General features: G+C 38.3%; 1 protein-coding gene across 1 annotated transcript in view; it reads left to right on the plus strand.

The window, feature by feature from the left end:
* Positions 1-5,593: 5,593 nt before the first annotated feature.
* Positions 5,594-16,294, plus strand: part of CDH6 (cadherin 6) — a 127,840-nt gene continuing 117,139 nt past the window's right edge. Inside the window, exon 1 of the mRNA XM_033111185.1 lies at positions 5,594-5,720. The gene's annotated coding sequence lies outside the window, so the exon portion shown is untranslated. The remainder of the gene's footprint in view (positions 5,721-16,294) is intronic.

Here is a 16,294-nt window from a genome sequence, read left to right on the forward strand (position 1 = left end):
CCTAGTACATAGGCTGTCAGACGGATTAAATGAACACGTGTAAAGAACAAGTAAATGGCATTTGTATACATGCAGTACATGGTATCGATCTTTTCAAAATATTGTATGTACCCATTTTCTATACTGTAAGCCTGAAGAGAAAACAGGAGGAAGTAGTAAATGAATGTAACTTTAGATTGGGAAATGGGAGACATGGATAGTCCATGGGTTGGCCTCTCAGGTGATGTGTGAGTTTGGACAAAGCACTTAACACCTGTGTGATCCTTTTCTTCTCAACCACAAAAATAAGAAGGTTGGATCAAAATTCAAGAATCTTAGTTTTGACAAAGATGTGAAAGATCATTCAATCCCAAGTCTGATGTTTGTGTTCATTTCTAACAAATGTGTATCCAGTCCATGATTGAACGTCTTCAGGGATGGGGCTCATCTCTATCCTGAAGCTGCCAGGACCTTTCATCTTGAAGAGAACTAATAGCTTGAAAATTCTTCCAGATGTTGAACTGAAATCTACCACCTGCATGTCATCAGATCTAAGAAGCCAACGGTCGTAAGTTGCACCATTACTTTGTGTCACAAAGAAAGAAGAGATACTGCCAATTATAACATGACATGATACTTTCTTATCATGTCAATTGTAAGAGGCATCAAAATTTCAGAGATGCTAAAATATGAAAATACGGGTGTCTTAGAATCAAAGAAATGCAGTATTTTCCAGTGGCTACACCAGCTCATACTAATTGAAGTTTCTATCACACTAAAAGCCAGTCTAATTTCTTCCATAGGACAGTTCCTCACATATCTGAAGAGTGCTCATGGCCAACTTGAACCTTCTCTTTTCCAATGTTATTGCCTTTAGCTCATAAGCATGATCTTATATCTATGAACCGTCTCCAGTTTCGGTCTACTGAATCCATTATAGTTTATCTGAATCTCTATTTATTTATACATGTAAAGCACCAAGCACTTTTTTAAAGCACCAGGAGATAAAATGATGACCAAACAGATAAATTCTCTACCTTCAATAATTCAATGAATATGCAGTCTAGTAGATGAAAAAAGAACATGAAAACAATGAGGTCTAGCTAAAGTACTATAGGTATCTGACAAAGAACAGTGGAAACACAAGAGAAAGGGCAAAAAGAGAAAAGGGTATTTAAGTATATAAAGAGGAACAGATGGCTGTAGGTGGGGCCTGGTCTCTAGGAAGAACACTTATACCTGTACAGAGAATAATCTTCTTTCCTTCTTGTCTTTCTTTTCTTCTGTGTCGTCTTTTTGACAAAATTTGTTAAATTGTTAGGCTCTCACAATCTATAAAACCCTGAAATATTTTTTAACATATGCTATTATGTTATCTTTCCCACTCCAGCCTGCCACTCTTCCCATCAAGTGCTCTATAATTCGGAGAGGAGTTAGTGGAAGAAAGGACATATTTTCCTCTCTAAATACAAGTGTAGAATTTCCTTTTTATTTTGGTCTATACCAGCTATTTAAAAGAATATATTGATAGGTTGCATATACTCATATCGGGCTGTTTCTTCTAAGCAAGGGTATGCCTCTTCATTGACATAGTACAGTCTACCAAACTTGAGTTGTATATATCTGATCAAATTTAAATGCCACCACAAAGCAGTGAATAAAATATAAAAAGAATTCAGCAAAAATTGAAGTCCACTCTACCTACCCTGAAACTCCAGAGTACTAAAATCTGTGTAAGTCAATACTCTTTTGGTGCTGTGTTTATCTCATTTGGAAATTTCCTGGCTTTTTTAATCTACCTATAGTGATGAGTCAAATATAATGATCAAGAGGTAAATGTCTTAATTCATCCTGGGATCCAACCCATTTTTAAATAAAGTATTGGAAACTCTCCCAGGATTACAAAACCTGGATAAGCATATGAAGTTTATGTGAATTTATTTTAGCTTGTATTGAGATATCCATGGCTCTCACAAAAGGGGAATTCCATGGAGGTTTCCTGTCTCCTTTGTTTCAGTTCAATAATATCCAGAGTGGTTAAACCTCTTTTCCACCTTAAGCACTGGTGTGCGTGCGCGCGCACACACACCCACACATGTACACACCCACACGCAGGACAGAGGTGTGGAAGAGGCGTGTATTCCTCAGTGAAATCCATGCACGTGTGCACATCCATGATGATTCCATAATAAGCATTTTAATGCATGTACCTTTTCTGGCAGCAACACATTTAGGGTAAATTTTAGATGGAAGATTTGGACTGGTTGAATCAAAACCATCAACGCCAAGATTCTTAATTAGGCGCATGGTTTTAAAAGTGAACTTTTTTTCTGCTAATCAAGAATAACTGTTGATGATCATGAAAATGTTTTCTATCAGATAATCATTGCATACAGATGTACATTATGGAAAGTAAAGTCAGAGAACTAGCAATTATTTATTTATATGCATTCCCATTATAAGGATAAGATAGCCTCTTAATCATCTGAAGAGAGATTTAGTGGAAGTTGAAAAATCCCTCATCAAAATTAATATCCCTAGTAATGGTCTATGAAGGAGCTTTTTAAAAAAAAAAAATTGAAACTTTGCAAGCTGTAAAGCTGTAAAAGGATAGAACGACAAATAATTTTTACTGAAGCATATAAAATAATGAAGTAGCCCAAAAAACTGGAGAGGTGCTTCAGCTGTAGCAAAATAAGAGGGTCTGTGGAAGGGCAGACTCTTTGAAATGTCATCTCAGGTCACAAGGACACTCCCTAGCTGCTGTCCCTCCTTTTGGTCCTGGAGGAGCCAGTGTGTAGGTAACCCTGCAGCATCTTCGCCTCCTGCCCCAGCCCCGGCCCAGCTGACCTGTCCAGGAGAACACCTGACCAATCAGAGCTGCTTTCCAAGAAACTGGCAACGTTGCTGAGAGAGAAACTCCCTCTCTAACAGGTACGGTCTGGAACTGTGGGTGGTGCTGCTCTGCCCTGTGGACAGAAGGACAGAGGAAGCAGGTGCGAAGAGAAACAAAACAGAAGCAGAATCCCGGTAAGGACAAGAACATAGCACTCCAGGCAGAGTGATGGCAGCTTCTCGGTGTCTGTTTCCAGGCTATTCTGGAGGCCCTGCAGAATTTCCACTCTTGAAGTTCATGAGAAGACCCTCCATGATGCTAGCAAGGACCCCTGTTTGATGGAACTACCCCTACCACCCCTGTTTGGTGGAACTACCTCTACCACTTCATTCACTTGCAAACTTCCGTTACTTGCCAGTTATGTTTTGGTGTGCCAAACGATGAACTGGAACAGCACTTATATGACATCAGACAACCACTTAACCTTAGCAATGCTCATTCTTTATCTCTGAAATGAGAATAAAATAGTTCTGAATACGTACATCAATTGTGTCAATGAAAATTAATAATTATTGTGGTAAATGTTAATAGAAATCCTCAAAAATCACACAAAAACTCTTTCTTTAGTATAAAAGTGCTATCCTTTATATAATTTAATGCTGCCATTTGAACTGCTAGGAAGAAACTTGATTGTTTATCCATTCTTAACAAAAAGTAGTTGTTTTAATCACCTGTGATATGTGGCTTAATGGGGTTTGAAGAATAGTATATTGCAAACAATTAGAGATTTCCTTTGTGAGATATTAACTGCTTCAACGGGTAGAACATCAACTTCACTATTATCCCACTTTTAACACCAAAAAACCCAGCAATTTGCATATCTTTCTGTAAAAGGTAGTCTGAAATGTGACATTTTTATTGGCATACTTATAATTCTATAATTATATCTACACACACACACACACACACACTCACACACACAGTTTTTTTATTACTGGTAACACAGTTTTACCAGTAATATTTCTTCCTATTCTGCTCACCACGTTTATTGCCCTGTGCGTTTTTCTTAACCAATGCCATCTCTTCATCAGTCTGTTTCCTCTGTTCTAATGGGGGGAAAAATCACACTACTTGTTGAAAGAAGAATTAAATAAAATGTCTATGAAAGTACTTTGTAAGCAGTAAAGGACTATACAAACATAAGGAGCTAGTATTTCCAATTAAACGTAAAAGAAATTCATAATCTGAGGGATGGACTATGAATGAAAAGCAGCTTTCTTCTGCCTATCCTTTCTCCACGAGAGTTTGAAGAGCTGCATGACAAAATGTTCAGCCTCTTTTTGTAAGTTGGTGGCAATTCTTCGTTAGAGAAAGGTCTTTTCAAGAAAGAAACTCAAAGTCTTTCCATCTTCCATGTGTGGAACATCTGTGCTAAAACCATCCCATGCACGCTTCTTTGAAGCTCTGACTGCCTAGAGGAAATACTTTGATTTGGGATTTATTTAAATGCCTGAACTTCTATTGGAGAAACAAAAGATTTTCGAGTTAAGAGCTCAGTTGGGAAGGAGACCAACCTCCAACCCATTTAACCTCTCAGAGGCCAAAGTAGCCTGGATTTTGTTTTTGAGCCCCACGCAATGGGAATCTCCCCCTGAACTTGCAGAATACACAAACAGCTGGCTTGGGATGCTGCTGACCCCAGGTGCGGTCACGATGGCAATTAGATTTAATTTTCCTAATCCAGCAGTGCCTGACTCCATCATGTCTACATCTCCTATGCAGAGAACCCTCACTCTCATTTAATAATACTTTGACATGCAGAAGATTTTTTGCAGCTTAGTACCAATTTCTAATATTAGAAATTACTTTTTCGTAACTGTAAATAGAGCTATTCAAAGGGCTATGTATTCCAAAGAGCTTAATTTGGAGGTGATCCTACTTAAGGAACTTTTCTGAAAGATCTTAAACCATTCAACAGACTTTGAATATCATTATACACCCCTCTTCTGCCAAGTCTTCTGTATCTTAAGTATTAACTCCCTTAGAAAGATGGAATCAGCCATAAGTCATGATGAGCCTGAAGGGTCTGGGTTGCACGTGTTCCTGCAAACCCAGGGAAGCATGGCTTCATGCTACAACATCCTGGGGTTACTCACTCTGAAAGAGTAATAGAGATCGGAGGACTATGTAAAAACCTGTCTTCCTGGCTGGAGAGAAGGAAAGACACGTCTGAATCTGGGTCTGCTTGCGTATGGAGAACGCCTGTTTAGGTTGTAAAGAAAAGCCATTGGTACTGTTATCTCCTGAGACCGGGTTTGTTTTATATGTGTGCATGTTACGCATGCTGTAACACGAAGCTGGCCAACTGACAGCTGAGGAGGTACTGTGTCCCTGGGAACTGTAATTGCTCGGTCGGTTGAAAAAAAAAAAAAAAGAAGAAGAGCATGAGACCTTTGCTGCTAATAGTTAGCACAGGGTGCATTTTAATAGCATGAAGGAGGCAACAGACAGAGTCACATAAGTTCTGAGTATGTCTTAACCCCCCAAAAAAATAAGAAAGGAAATGAAAGGAAAGCCTAGAGCTGAGGGAGTGTTCCTGGGAGCGAATTGCTCAGGACTTCAAACACAGGGAGTCATTCTGTCAAGGGGAGGGGGCGGGTGGGGGCAGGCGCTGGGCCTCTAACAAAGTCCTCCTCTCTTTGCTCCCTCCCACTTCATTCACTTGCAAATCAGTGTGTGCCCACAAGAGCCAGCTCTCCCGAGCCCGTAACCTTCCCATCCCAAGAGCTGCAGTTTCAGCCGCGCGGTAGCAAGAGCCGCAGAGCCAGCGAGCGCGGCGGCGGCAGAGGCAGGAGCAGTCTGGGCGGGTCGCAGGGTTTCCCCGGGCTTAGGAAGGCAAGCAGAGGTGGGTTCGGGCTCTTGGCGGTGGGGGTGGTGGTTGTGCATGCCTTTTCTGGGGTTTTTTTTTTTTTCTTTTTATTCTGTAGCTTTGATGGAAGCCAATCATTGAGAGAGAGAGAGAGAGAGAGAGAGAGAGAGAGAGAGAGAGAGAGAGAGAGAGAGAGAGAGAGAGAGAGAGAGCTCCGCCAGTTGGGTGGGTGCCGCACGCAGGAGTTGGGAGGGATGCTCAGCTTGCGAGCCTGGGTCGGGGCCGCACGCGGGTCTGGCTGCGCGGGCGGCGCTGCTGCCACTGCCCGGGACCCGTGCCGCTACCCGGAGAGCCTGTGCGCAGCTCCTCCGCCGTCTGGTAAGACCGATCCACCGTGGGGCTGGGGCTGGGTGGGGGCATGTGTAAGCGGGCCGCCAGGGAGAAGCCGCTGCCTTTCTCTCCACCAGCAGAGGCTGCCAGGGGAACGCTGGCATTCTCAAAGTTGGCTGGTCAATTACCAAGGGCGCTGGTGCACGTAGGACCCGCGGAGCTGTTTTGGGCTTGGTTTATTTCCACCTGCCCACATCACAAGGGTCTATGCGGGGACCGCTTTGGCTGAGTTACGTTTCTTGGCTTTGGAGTAAAGCAGAAAATCGAGTACCTTGAAAACTCCTGAATGCTCCCAATAAGGAAAACTTAAGATAAAGAGATGATTTGGCTCAGAGAAGGAGCTAAAGAAAACTGTTAGCTTGCTTGTTCGGGGCAACACCTGCCAACTCGCATAGGACAGAAATGCTTAGATTGCAAGGAAATTCCAACACTGGACTCCGAAAATGGAGCAGACTGTCCAGGGAAAAGTCATGTGGAAAACGCAGCTCGCTCGTGCTCTCACGGCTGGCCAGGCACAAAGCTGGGGTGCAACGCCTCCCCCGACTGGTTAAAGAGCAGACCGAGTGCGCCTGGTGTTAAGTGTCCGATGCAGGCAAAGTGGAGCCCTCAATGCGTAAATCCGGAATTTTAAAAAGGGGGACGTTGCAATGTTGTGTACTGCAGCAGCTGCAGAGCTGGAATTACTTCTGTAGTTAGATATTCTTCTGCCAAGAGTTATTGGAGAACTTGAGATGGGAGATGCTGGAGAGGTCAGCACGGTGCTGAGAAGGGTTGTCATTGCTGCAATAAAATCCATATTTTATGGGGAGTTATATGCAGGTCCCTGTTAGTGCAAGGGTCTGTTCACCTGAGTTAACTGCTGAGGACATTTAAGAACCAAGAAGTTTAATCATCTGGAATCGCCACACCTCTGTCTCTCTCTCTCTCCCCCCCCCCACCCCTTCTCCCTCTCCTTCTCTCTCTTTATAAAGACATTTTAATAATGTTAGTGAAATTGAAGAGGTATATCAGGCCCATGTCTCACGAAATCTTCACTTTCACTTACTGAAGCACATAATGTGGGCAAGAAGAGGTTTTTCCTGCCAGAATGTTGCTGGAGTGACTGGTGTGTACATGTATGGCTGCTCTGGTGGGGTGCACATACAAAATATGGGCTTTCTGAGTGTTTCTTATCCAGGAGGTGCAAACTCCTCCCCGTGTTGGAATACAGGGATATACCTTGTTAACACAACTCTTCTGAGAATGAATAACAAATATGCTTATACAAATGGTGGCCAAGGATTACTTATTTTCTTTCTTGCTGACGCCTTTACCTAAAAAGGAAAACCTTTACGATTCTACTTTATGAGCAAAAAAAATATCTTCCAGTTTAGCTTGAGCATCATCCTTTGTGTAATAGCACTTGCATGGCTCTGTATTTGCTAGTTTAGAGAACCGGAAAATAAGTTGTGTGAAGGAAGGGGATATGATCAAGCAGATGTTTTCGTTATGTCATAAGGAGGAGGGCAAAGTTTAGGCCAGAGGCCAGATTTTCAATACAGAGTGCAGAAACTTAAAAACAACCCAACAATTTACTGGAAAGTACAATCACACAGGATTGTATCTCACCCACTTTTGTTCTCTGGCGTGTTCTAATTATTTAAAAGATATTGGAGGAAAATAAAAAGCAGATATTTTTCTCCCTATTTTGATGGTTCATGGCATACTCTTGAAGCAGAGGAAGTAACCAATTTCTACAGAAAAACATGAGAGGCAGCAGCATATTTTTGAAGGAAAATGGCAATGGTTTACTTCTACTGTACTTGTCTCCAATTATCTTTTGCTGCCATTATAAGTGACAGAATGGTGTCTCTATAGGGACTTTTAGTCCCTTTACTATCTGGCTTTTATATCAATTTATTGCAATTACATTTCTTAATGATAACTTTGCAAAGATAATATATAGAAACAAAATCTTTTTCTACCACATTGCCTACTATCAGAAAACATGTACTTTACCTCTTCCACCCACCACTTCCATCAGCTTTGCAAGTAGAAACTTACTGAGGCACTCTTCCATTTTACAAAAAAAAAAGTAAAAGAAAAAAAATCTGTCTTGCAAAACACTGCTCTAAGATACTTGAAACAGCTAAAATTTCTAGAAAGCACAACTACAGTTCCATGGCATCAAGTGACACTTTCTTATTGCAAATGCATCAAGTTGGAACAACAAGTTCTGAATATCTAATTAGATCTAAGTGATTGTCCCACATAAGGATTAAAGAAAGAGATAAAATGTGACAAATATTCTGAATAAATCCATGCATCTTCCTAAGGAAGTAAAACCTGTGATCCCCCCTTCTGGCTCTTACTTGTTTTGCACTCATGAATGCCAACTTATTAAGGCAACTTACTCTTTTGAACTATAGAAACTTTTTTTTTAGTTGGAAGGGACCTCTAGTGGGTCACTCCATGCATTTCTCCCTGTAGTGCAGTTGTATCGTGGATTTTGTTATCTAAGATGACAAGCACATAACAGCTCTTGCTTCATAGACAAATTAGTATTTTCCAAGTACTGTCTTGACATTCAAGCCAGGTCAAAATAATTCTTATGGCTATCATTACAGGCTATAATTTGTGTAGTTCCTCTAATTTAAGGAACTCTAGAATATTCGCACAGTTTTCTGGGTATCCAGACTTTGGGTAACTATTCTGATTCCAAATAAAAGCAATGGCCAATTAACAAGGAACTCGCCACCATCAATATAAGATTTTCCTTATTTCTGATCTTGCCAAGACAATACGTTCTTTCAAATTTACCCAATAATAATAGTGGCATAATAGCTATCCCTGGAAAAGTTGCACATGAAGCACCCCCACCACTAAAGAAATAATTGTAGAAAAATAATTTCAGTAACCTTTCAGAGATCCATGAACATTCACAAGTTTTACTGAACTACACGCTTCCAATTTAAAGAACTCCCCAGTCAAATAAGCATATATTGAAAGTCCATATATTGAAAGTTTCGATGCATGTGTCACCCTTATTCTGGGAGTGTCTTTTATTCCTCCCTTTGATGTATCACAACACATTTCAGGTAACCTACTTCTTTAAAAACTATGTAACTTAAAGTAAGATAAGTTCTATGGGAGTGAATCAGCCTCTTCTGCTGACAGTCTGCAGGTTTCAACTTCTAATTTAAAAATCTGTTCTAAAGTTTGAAATGTGTTCCAAATGAGATAACATCCGCAGAAGCCAGTTGCCTTATGCTTCTTGCTTAGTCATGGCACCCATTCTTTGGGGTCGATCAGAATTAGGGTCTCACTTATAAAAATAGCGAGCAGTGACTCAGTCTGAATTGCATTTTTTAATAGTGTTTCAGCCTAGCTAGTATCTACGGAGCTTACCTTATTGGCTTCACAAGAAAGTGAAAATGTAGATAATCAAACCTCTCATTTGAATTTTTTTTTCTGGATAATGATTCTTAGTACAAAGACTCAAGAACATCATGCTAATAGGGAAATTGCTAAAAGAAGAAAATTAAAACACACACACAGGGCACCCAGTTGTAACACTGTTCCAACAAAATTAGAAAAGAAATATAGAAATGTAAGTTTGGGTTAATTTTTTTCTCTTTGTTCTTTAACTTTTTTTTTTCCCTTCTTCTTCTTCCCTTGGGATTTTTATTCTACTCTGAAGACAGATGAGAGGTTGAGGCACTTTCCTGGACCTAAACAGTAATATTTTTGAGCTTTCCTCCCATGAAGATGAACTGGCCTACATTTTTTTAAATTTCTATTCCTAGGAATGCTCCCTTTTTATAAGCAGTTCTATGAGCAACTTCAGGTTCTCCCTAATTAACTACACAGACAAATGTATATAGTCTTTGTAACCCCATAATTCACAAAGTAAGAAGATCACGTAAGAGGGGAAAAATACAAATAACCCTTCAAAAGGGTGGTGAGCCTTCATTTACTACAAAAGTAAACTGGAGTGAAGCTCTTTAAGCCACAATGTTTGGGTCAGAGGGAACCAGATATGGCCACTATGCTAGCTATTCAAGACTAAACTATCCAGGAAGTTTTCAACTCTTCCAACAAAGACAACTTACTGAAGAATGAATGCTCTGAGCACACATGCATAAATGTGGCATAGACACATTTGCAGAGATGTGTCCCCCGCCCCCACAGAGTATTAGAAATTATTTTACTTTGTTTCATCTGTTTAATAGCTTTACACTAACGTGCTGGGTGTTCATTTCCTCTATTAATCAGATCAACTGGCTGAGATTTATAACAGGAAGAGTTTAATTAGAGCCAGAACGCTACTATTAAATTTGATGTGCAGTATAAACGGGCAGCATGGGTCCAAGCTAATCCTACAATGTGCAGTGCCATCTTGTAGGAGAATAACTTCTGAAGGAATATAAAGCTAGCCATCACAGAGTATGATTTTCATATTTTATCACTTGAAAGAGCACTGTGTTTTTCTCTTCCTATAATTTCCCAAATTGGTAGATCACCCAAAAGATGTTCAGGAGACCTAATAAGTTACAGGGGTAGAAAACAGCAAGAAAAAATTAAATTGAGATATCCAAGCGAGTAAAATGAAAAGAGATGAGAAACTGAATTTTTATATAAAAGGAAAACATAAGAATAGAGGCAGAATCAAATTTGGCATTTTTACACAGGGTCCATTTTCTGCTATATAAATATTGCTACTGTTAAATACAACTTTATAAAGACCATCAGATCATTAACATGTTTATAAACACTATACTTCTATACCATGGAATGAAAATTTCAAAATTATCCTTTAAAAAAAAAATCACCACCTAAAGAAAATGATAAGCATGGATCACAAATAAACAGAGGTGTATGTTTTTTAAAAAGTGGTCCGAACTCTCATGAGACGAAGAAAGAGGTTTTCTTAGTGCTTTGAAAAATATCGACTATTTTCCTTCTATTATCTTTATTGTCCTACAACCTAAAAAGATAAACTGTGTGTCCTTCTGACACTTGCAACCTAAAGTATACCATAGGGATACCGAGCAAATATAAGTCAACCATTTGAATATGGCTATATATTGCATATCATAATGAAAGACTGAAAGGGCAAGACAGCCCACCCCACCCCCGACTCCCTCACCCTGCCCCATAACAAATATGAAAAATATATACGTATATTTAGCCAAGATAAGAAATAGTGACCAGTAAGCTCAGAATTTTTATATACTCGAATGATTATAATTATAAAGTAAATAATAATAAATTAACTTTTACTGAGTTTTCCTACATGTCACACACTGTTAATATTTTACGTGCTTTCTGTATAGTAATAATTATTCAACAGGTCAAAAGGAAAATGTTATACTTGTAGTCTCTTTTTTCCAGGGAATCTCTGTTTGGGCCACGCACTTAATGAACGTGCTGTTAACTAACACCTGTGATATCTTAGCAGCAAAAGTGTAACTCTCTCTCTGAGAAATGCAGAGCAGCAGAGAGCATGGGAATGACGTGATTATTTTGACCAGAGCAACGCAGATTTTAAGACGGAGGAAAATGTTTGTAGGTTATTCATTTTAGGGAAAACCATTTGCAAGCATGTGTTAGAGTTTATAATTGTAGTAAAAAGCATTGTGTGGGCCATCTGTACAAGCATAATAATGGCACTTTTTATGAGAATAAATGATCTTCTCCTGCCTTCAAAGAGAGCCTCATGTTGGAGGGGGTACTTCAGGAAGGTAGCTTAAAATGACAGCCATTCACTTCACTGAAGGGTCATCCCAAGCTCACAGCCCCCTCTGAGGGCATCTGTTCTTTCCTAGTGCAGTGACATACTCACTATGTACACAGCGTTGGGGACAACGGGTAGAGTTGAGAAATATTGTATTTATTTCCACCCCTACCTGGTGGGTAAAAAATAATTATTTTCTTATTTTATAACCACAATTTTATTTCATTACAATCACAGTTCAATATTTGTTCTGAATGATTTCTTTACAAAGTAAAATCTCACCAAAAGGAAAGAAGAAAGGAAGACATCTTCTTAAGACAGTAATATTGTATATGGTTGACATTAAAATGCGCCATTTTCATTAAACTCTATTCTTTCTATTGCCACCAATCAAAAAGTCATGTAGTTAATCCAGCCTTCGAGGATAGTCTGAAAATTAGAAGTACGGTCAGAAAATGTGAGACACAGAAAGGAGCTTAAAGATGGCTTTATCCAACACCCATCACTTACATGTGCGATAACTGATGACCAGGGAGATGAAGTAATTTGTCCCTGGAGGTACTGAATACATTTTGCTCTTTTATCTCTCTCTCTCTCTTTTCTAACTTCTAGTTGTTGAGTGCTATTGCTTTTTACCATCTCCACAAAATTCTGGCATTAAAAATTAAAGGGGAAATTTAAATCTACGATATCATTGTTTATAAATATGCTATGAAGGAGTGCACATGGAAACTTATGGAGAAAATAAAAATATAGACGTCTTTGCATGTGTTTGCACCCTTTTGTAAAGCTCCTGTTGCAAAGATGAATTAAAATTGTCTTTTGGAATGTTGACCAGTACCTGAGGAACACATGATAAAATTTAGTTTTCTGTTTTATTTGTAATGGCCTGATGGCAATTTTGAATGAGCTTTATCTAAGTCAGTGATTCCCCAGGTTAGCCAAACTCAAGTGTCCTTCTTTGGGGGGTAAAAAAAAGTTTATTTGTCAGTGGTCAGATATGAAAAATGATGACAACCTATGGAGTTTTTCAAAATTCTCAATTTATTCCATTTAAAGAACTCAGACAGTGACCTTCCCACTTCTTTGGAAGTGTCAATTCTTTCATGTAAGGGTATGGATGTCAATTCTTTCATGTAAGGGTATGGATAGATTATGTTGGCGTTTGTTTGTTTGTTTTTTCTCCGTTGGCAAAATTGAAATCTGGCAAGCTACCCAATGTCAACTTCCCTCCTTTAAAAACAAAAAAACAAAACAAACAAACAAACAAAAACTATTAATGTTCCATGAAATCCAAAAGTCTGAGGACCACTGGGTTAGATAATGAATAACTTTATGATGAAAAATGGTTGACCATGTTCTCTTCCTTCTTATTTGGATGAATAAAAAGTAAAAGGGAATTATACTGATATTTAAAACAGCCAGAACAACAAACTAAAGTCATTCAATCAAAAGGTATCTTTGGATCCTTTAATTAAACCTTATAGAGATTAATACTAATGTTTGGAATACTAATATAATTTTTGACAGGTCCTCTAAAAATGTGTGTTGCCAAGCTCATAGCCAGAAGGTGCCATAAACAATGCATTTGCCCTCTTGATTACATAGATTACTCAGTAAAAATCAAAAAGCTGTAAATTTATATATATCTAATTTGATGAATTAAAGAAAATGCAGCTCAATTTAACCATATACGTTGTAAAAGGGTTGTCTTTTTTTCCCTAAAAGTGAACTTTATATAACTGTACACAAATAAATTGTCTAAGGTGTTGATTTGTATTTTAAGGTATGCATTTTTACTTAAAAAAGCAATTGCCTTCTGGCATATTGTCTAGATTTTGGTCATGAAAATTAGCTTATCATATTTTTAGCTGCAAAGCTTAAATCTCCTTTGCAGGATTAAAAAAAAAAGAGAGAGAGATTCATTAATCTACTATCATCCATTTTATAAAACGTTTGAAATGGCTCAATTTCACATTCAAGTAAAATATTCTAAGCTCTCCTTAGCAACAGGTATAATTTAACACAGATCAAAATAGTGTGGTCAGACTAAGTAATCACCAATGCATAATGATAAAATCCACCAAGCCAGTTGTACTATTGCCGAATCCTAAATTGAACCAAGTCGAGCTACTGTATCGCCCAATTATTCTCATATTAAACGACTTGTTTAATAAAAGTATCTAGTTGGGATTTTGTCAGTGTTTCATAAAGAGGTAATTCTAGGAGGGAGGCCTTATGATAAACATTAGTGCCAAAGTTTCACTCTTTTTCTGACTCATATCTCCCTTTTAATCAAAAAATGGATGTTTGGGTCAGGTCTTAATTAAGACAGCAGAATGAAGGGGTCACGTACTGGTTAGTGTCATCGAGAAGAGGTAGTTCCAAACCTCTAGGTCCAGAAAGTATCAGCACTGCAACAATTTTTGCATTCAAAGTACATTTATCAGCAGGTAAACTGCCTTTGAAGTAAGTACAGACATGCCAAATACGGGTCTCATATTTAAAAATTTTGTGTCATGATACTTGCTTTTCTTCCTCAAGTTTGCTTTTAATTCTCAGATGCCATGTTCCACAATATCTTTACAAATGGCACCGTGGTTTGTTTTTCTTAAAAAATTTCCCCCTTTAAATGTGTATGTACTTTGTGTTCCAAGAAACAATAAAATTCAAGAGATGACCACAACAGAGGGAAGGACACTGCAAGATATCTAGAGATCATATGAATAACTACTTTCTCACCAAAGAGAATGCTAACTAGGGCAGTTACTGTATTTAAAATATGAAGCTGAAAGCTACATAAGAGTAAAATGCTCTCAAGCAACGAAGTGTAATGCGATGTAATGAAAGATTTTTATGTCGTGGACAGAGAGAGGAGAGATTACTGAAACCCAGGGCTGGATTAATTGGGCACTGAAGACTCTGAACGTTAATAGAGCATATGTTTGCTTCCCAATTTGTCACTAAATTAAAATGAATGTTTAAATGGCTTACTTTTTTTTTCTCTGTATGACAATCTTTTCATCATGGCTGGTTAGAGAAACCAATCACAGAAAATGAGAGTCAAACTTGCCTGCTTTGTAATTAAGATATATGCACTAACATCCATGATGTTATGGAGAAAGACTTTAAACCAAGGAGTGAAATTGGGGTTTCAGGTGAAACTCAACAGTCCAAAGCAGCAGCCGAGAGGCTCCAACTGCTCAGAAGATGGTGTGGTTGTCAAATAATTTAGGTTTTACATGATTGACAAGCATTCCTAAAAATGATGGGAAGACTTGTAGACAATTCCTTACTTGATTCCCTGAACAGCAAAAGCCCACCTGATACGAATATGAGATGCCTTATGAAATAGATAAATCCAGGTTGGGGAGAAAGGACAAAGTGATTTTAAAATATCACGTCTCCATCTCAAGCTCACAGTTTTAAGGTGACAGTGCCACTAGCAGATATAAGCACGTAGTTGAGGGCCCAATAAGTGCTCTGTGGGTGAAATGCTCATACAAGCTGCAAAAGATTCTCTTCAGTAAATATTTTTCCAATTTATTTCCTGATCAAACTCATTCCTACCAGTGAAAAAATATAACTTTTCTATCTCATGCTAGTAATTTTTAGTAATTCTGACTCCTTTAAGAGGAGCCAATTTCAAGAGAAACCTTATCAGTGGTGTCCTGAGAGGTATCAGGACTAAGGATGTAAATAGAGCGGCCCAGCTTTCACAAATGGGCACCAGACCTCTTCTTCCTCCAGGCAAACTTTTTATTAAACTTGGTATTAAACAATGTGCCTGGAGCCTGATTAACAATTTATGCCTTCCTAAGCAGATTAGCAGAAGTCAGTCATTTTGATTTTTTTTTTTAATCCTTAATTTGTGTTTGGAAACCGGATGTGCCTCTGAGTTTACACTTTCAATATATTTTATTTCTCTGACGTAGTTTATTCTTTTTACAGTGTTAGTATTCACGTGTGTTACTATATATTTTCCAGGACAAATAAAGAAATTCCTTTTTTGCCAAGTGAGTAACTTTTTCCACCTCATTCAAATACTCCTATATATTCTTTTTAAGATATTTTGAATCCATTCCTTGAGCAAAAATAAGATTACTGGGGAAACTAAGCAGGATAATAAAAGCTAACACTTACAGAGCACTTACAGTACTTCAGGCACTAGTCTAAGTGTTTTACATGAACGTAATGTTTACAACAATGCTCTGAAGTAAATACTATCAACCTTCCCACTTTTAAAGACAAACTGGGGGACAGCCCAGTTAAGCTACTTGCCCAAGGTCACACAGCTAGTACTTGTCAGAGCTAAACTTAAATCCTGGCAGTCCTGATTTCCCATGCTCTTAACTGTTAAACTCTTGTGCCTTTTATGCATAAGATATATTTATATATCATATATATAGATATATATATTATATATATATAAGATATATATATATATATACATTCAAATGATATATACATAGATTCAAATGTATGTCAAATCTAAAAATGTCAA

Source organism: Rhinolophus ferrumequinum, chromosome 7, assembly GCF_004115265.2.
Source record: "Rhinolophus ferrumequinum isolate MPI-CBG mRhiFer1 chromosome 7, mRhiFer1_v1.p, whole genome shotgun sequence".
Classification (NCBI taxonomy): domain Eukaryota; kingdom Metazoa; phylum Chordata; class Mammalia; order Chiroptera; family Rhinolophidae; genus Rhinolophus; species Rhinolophus ferrumequinum.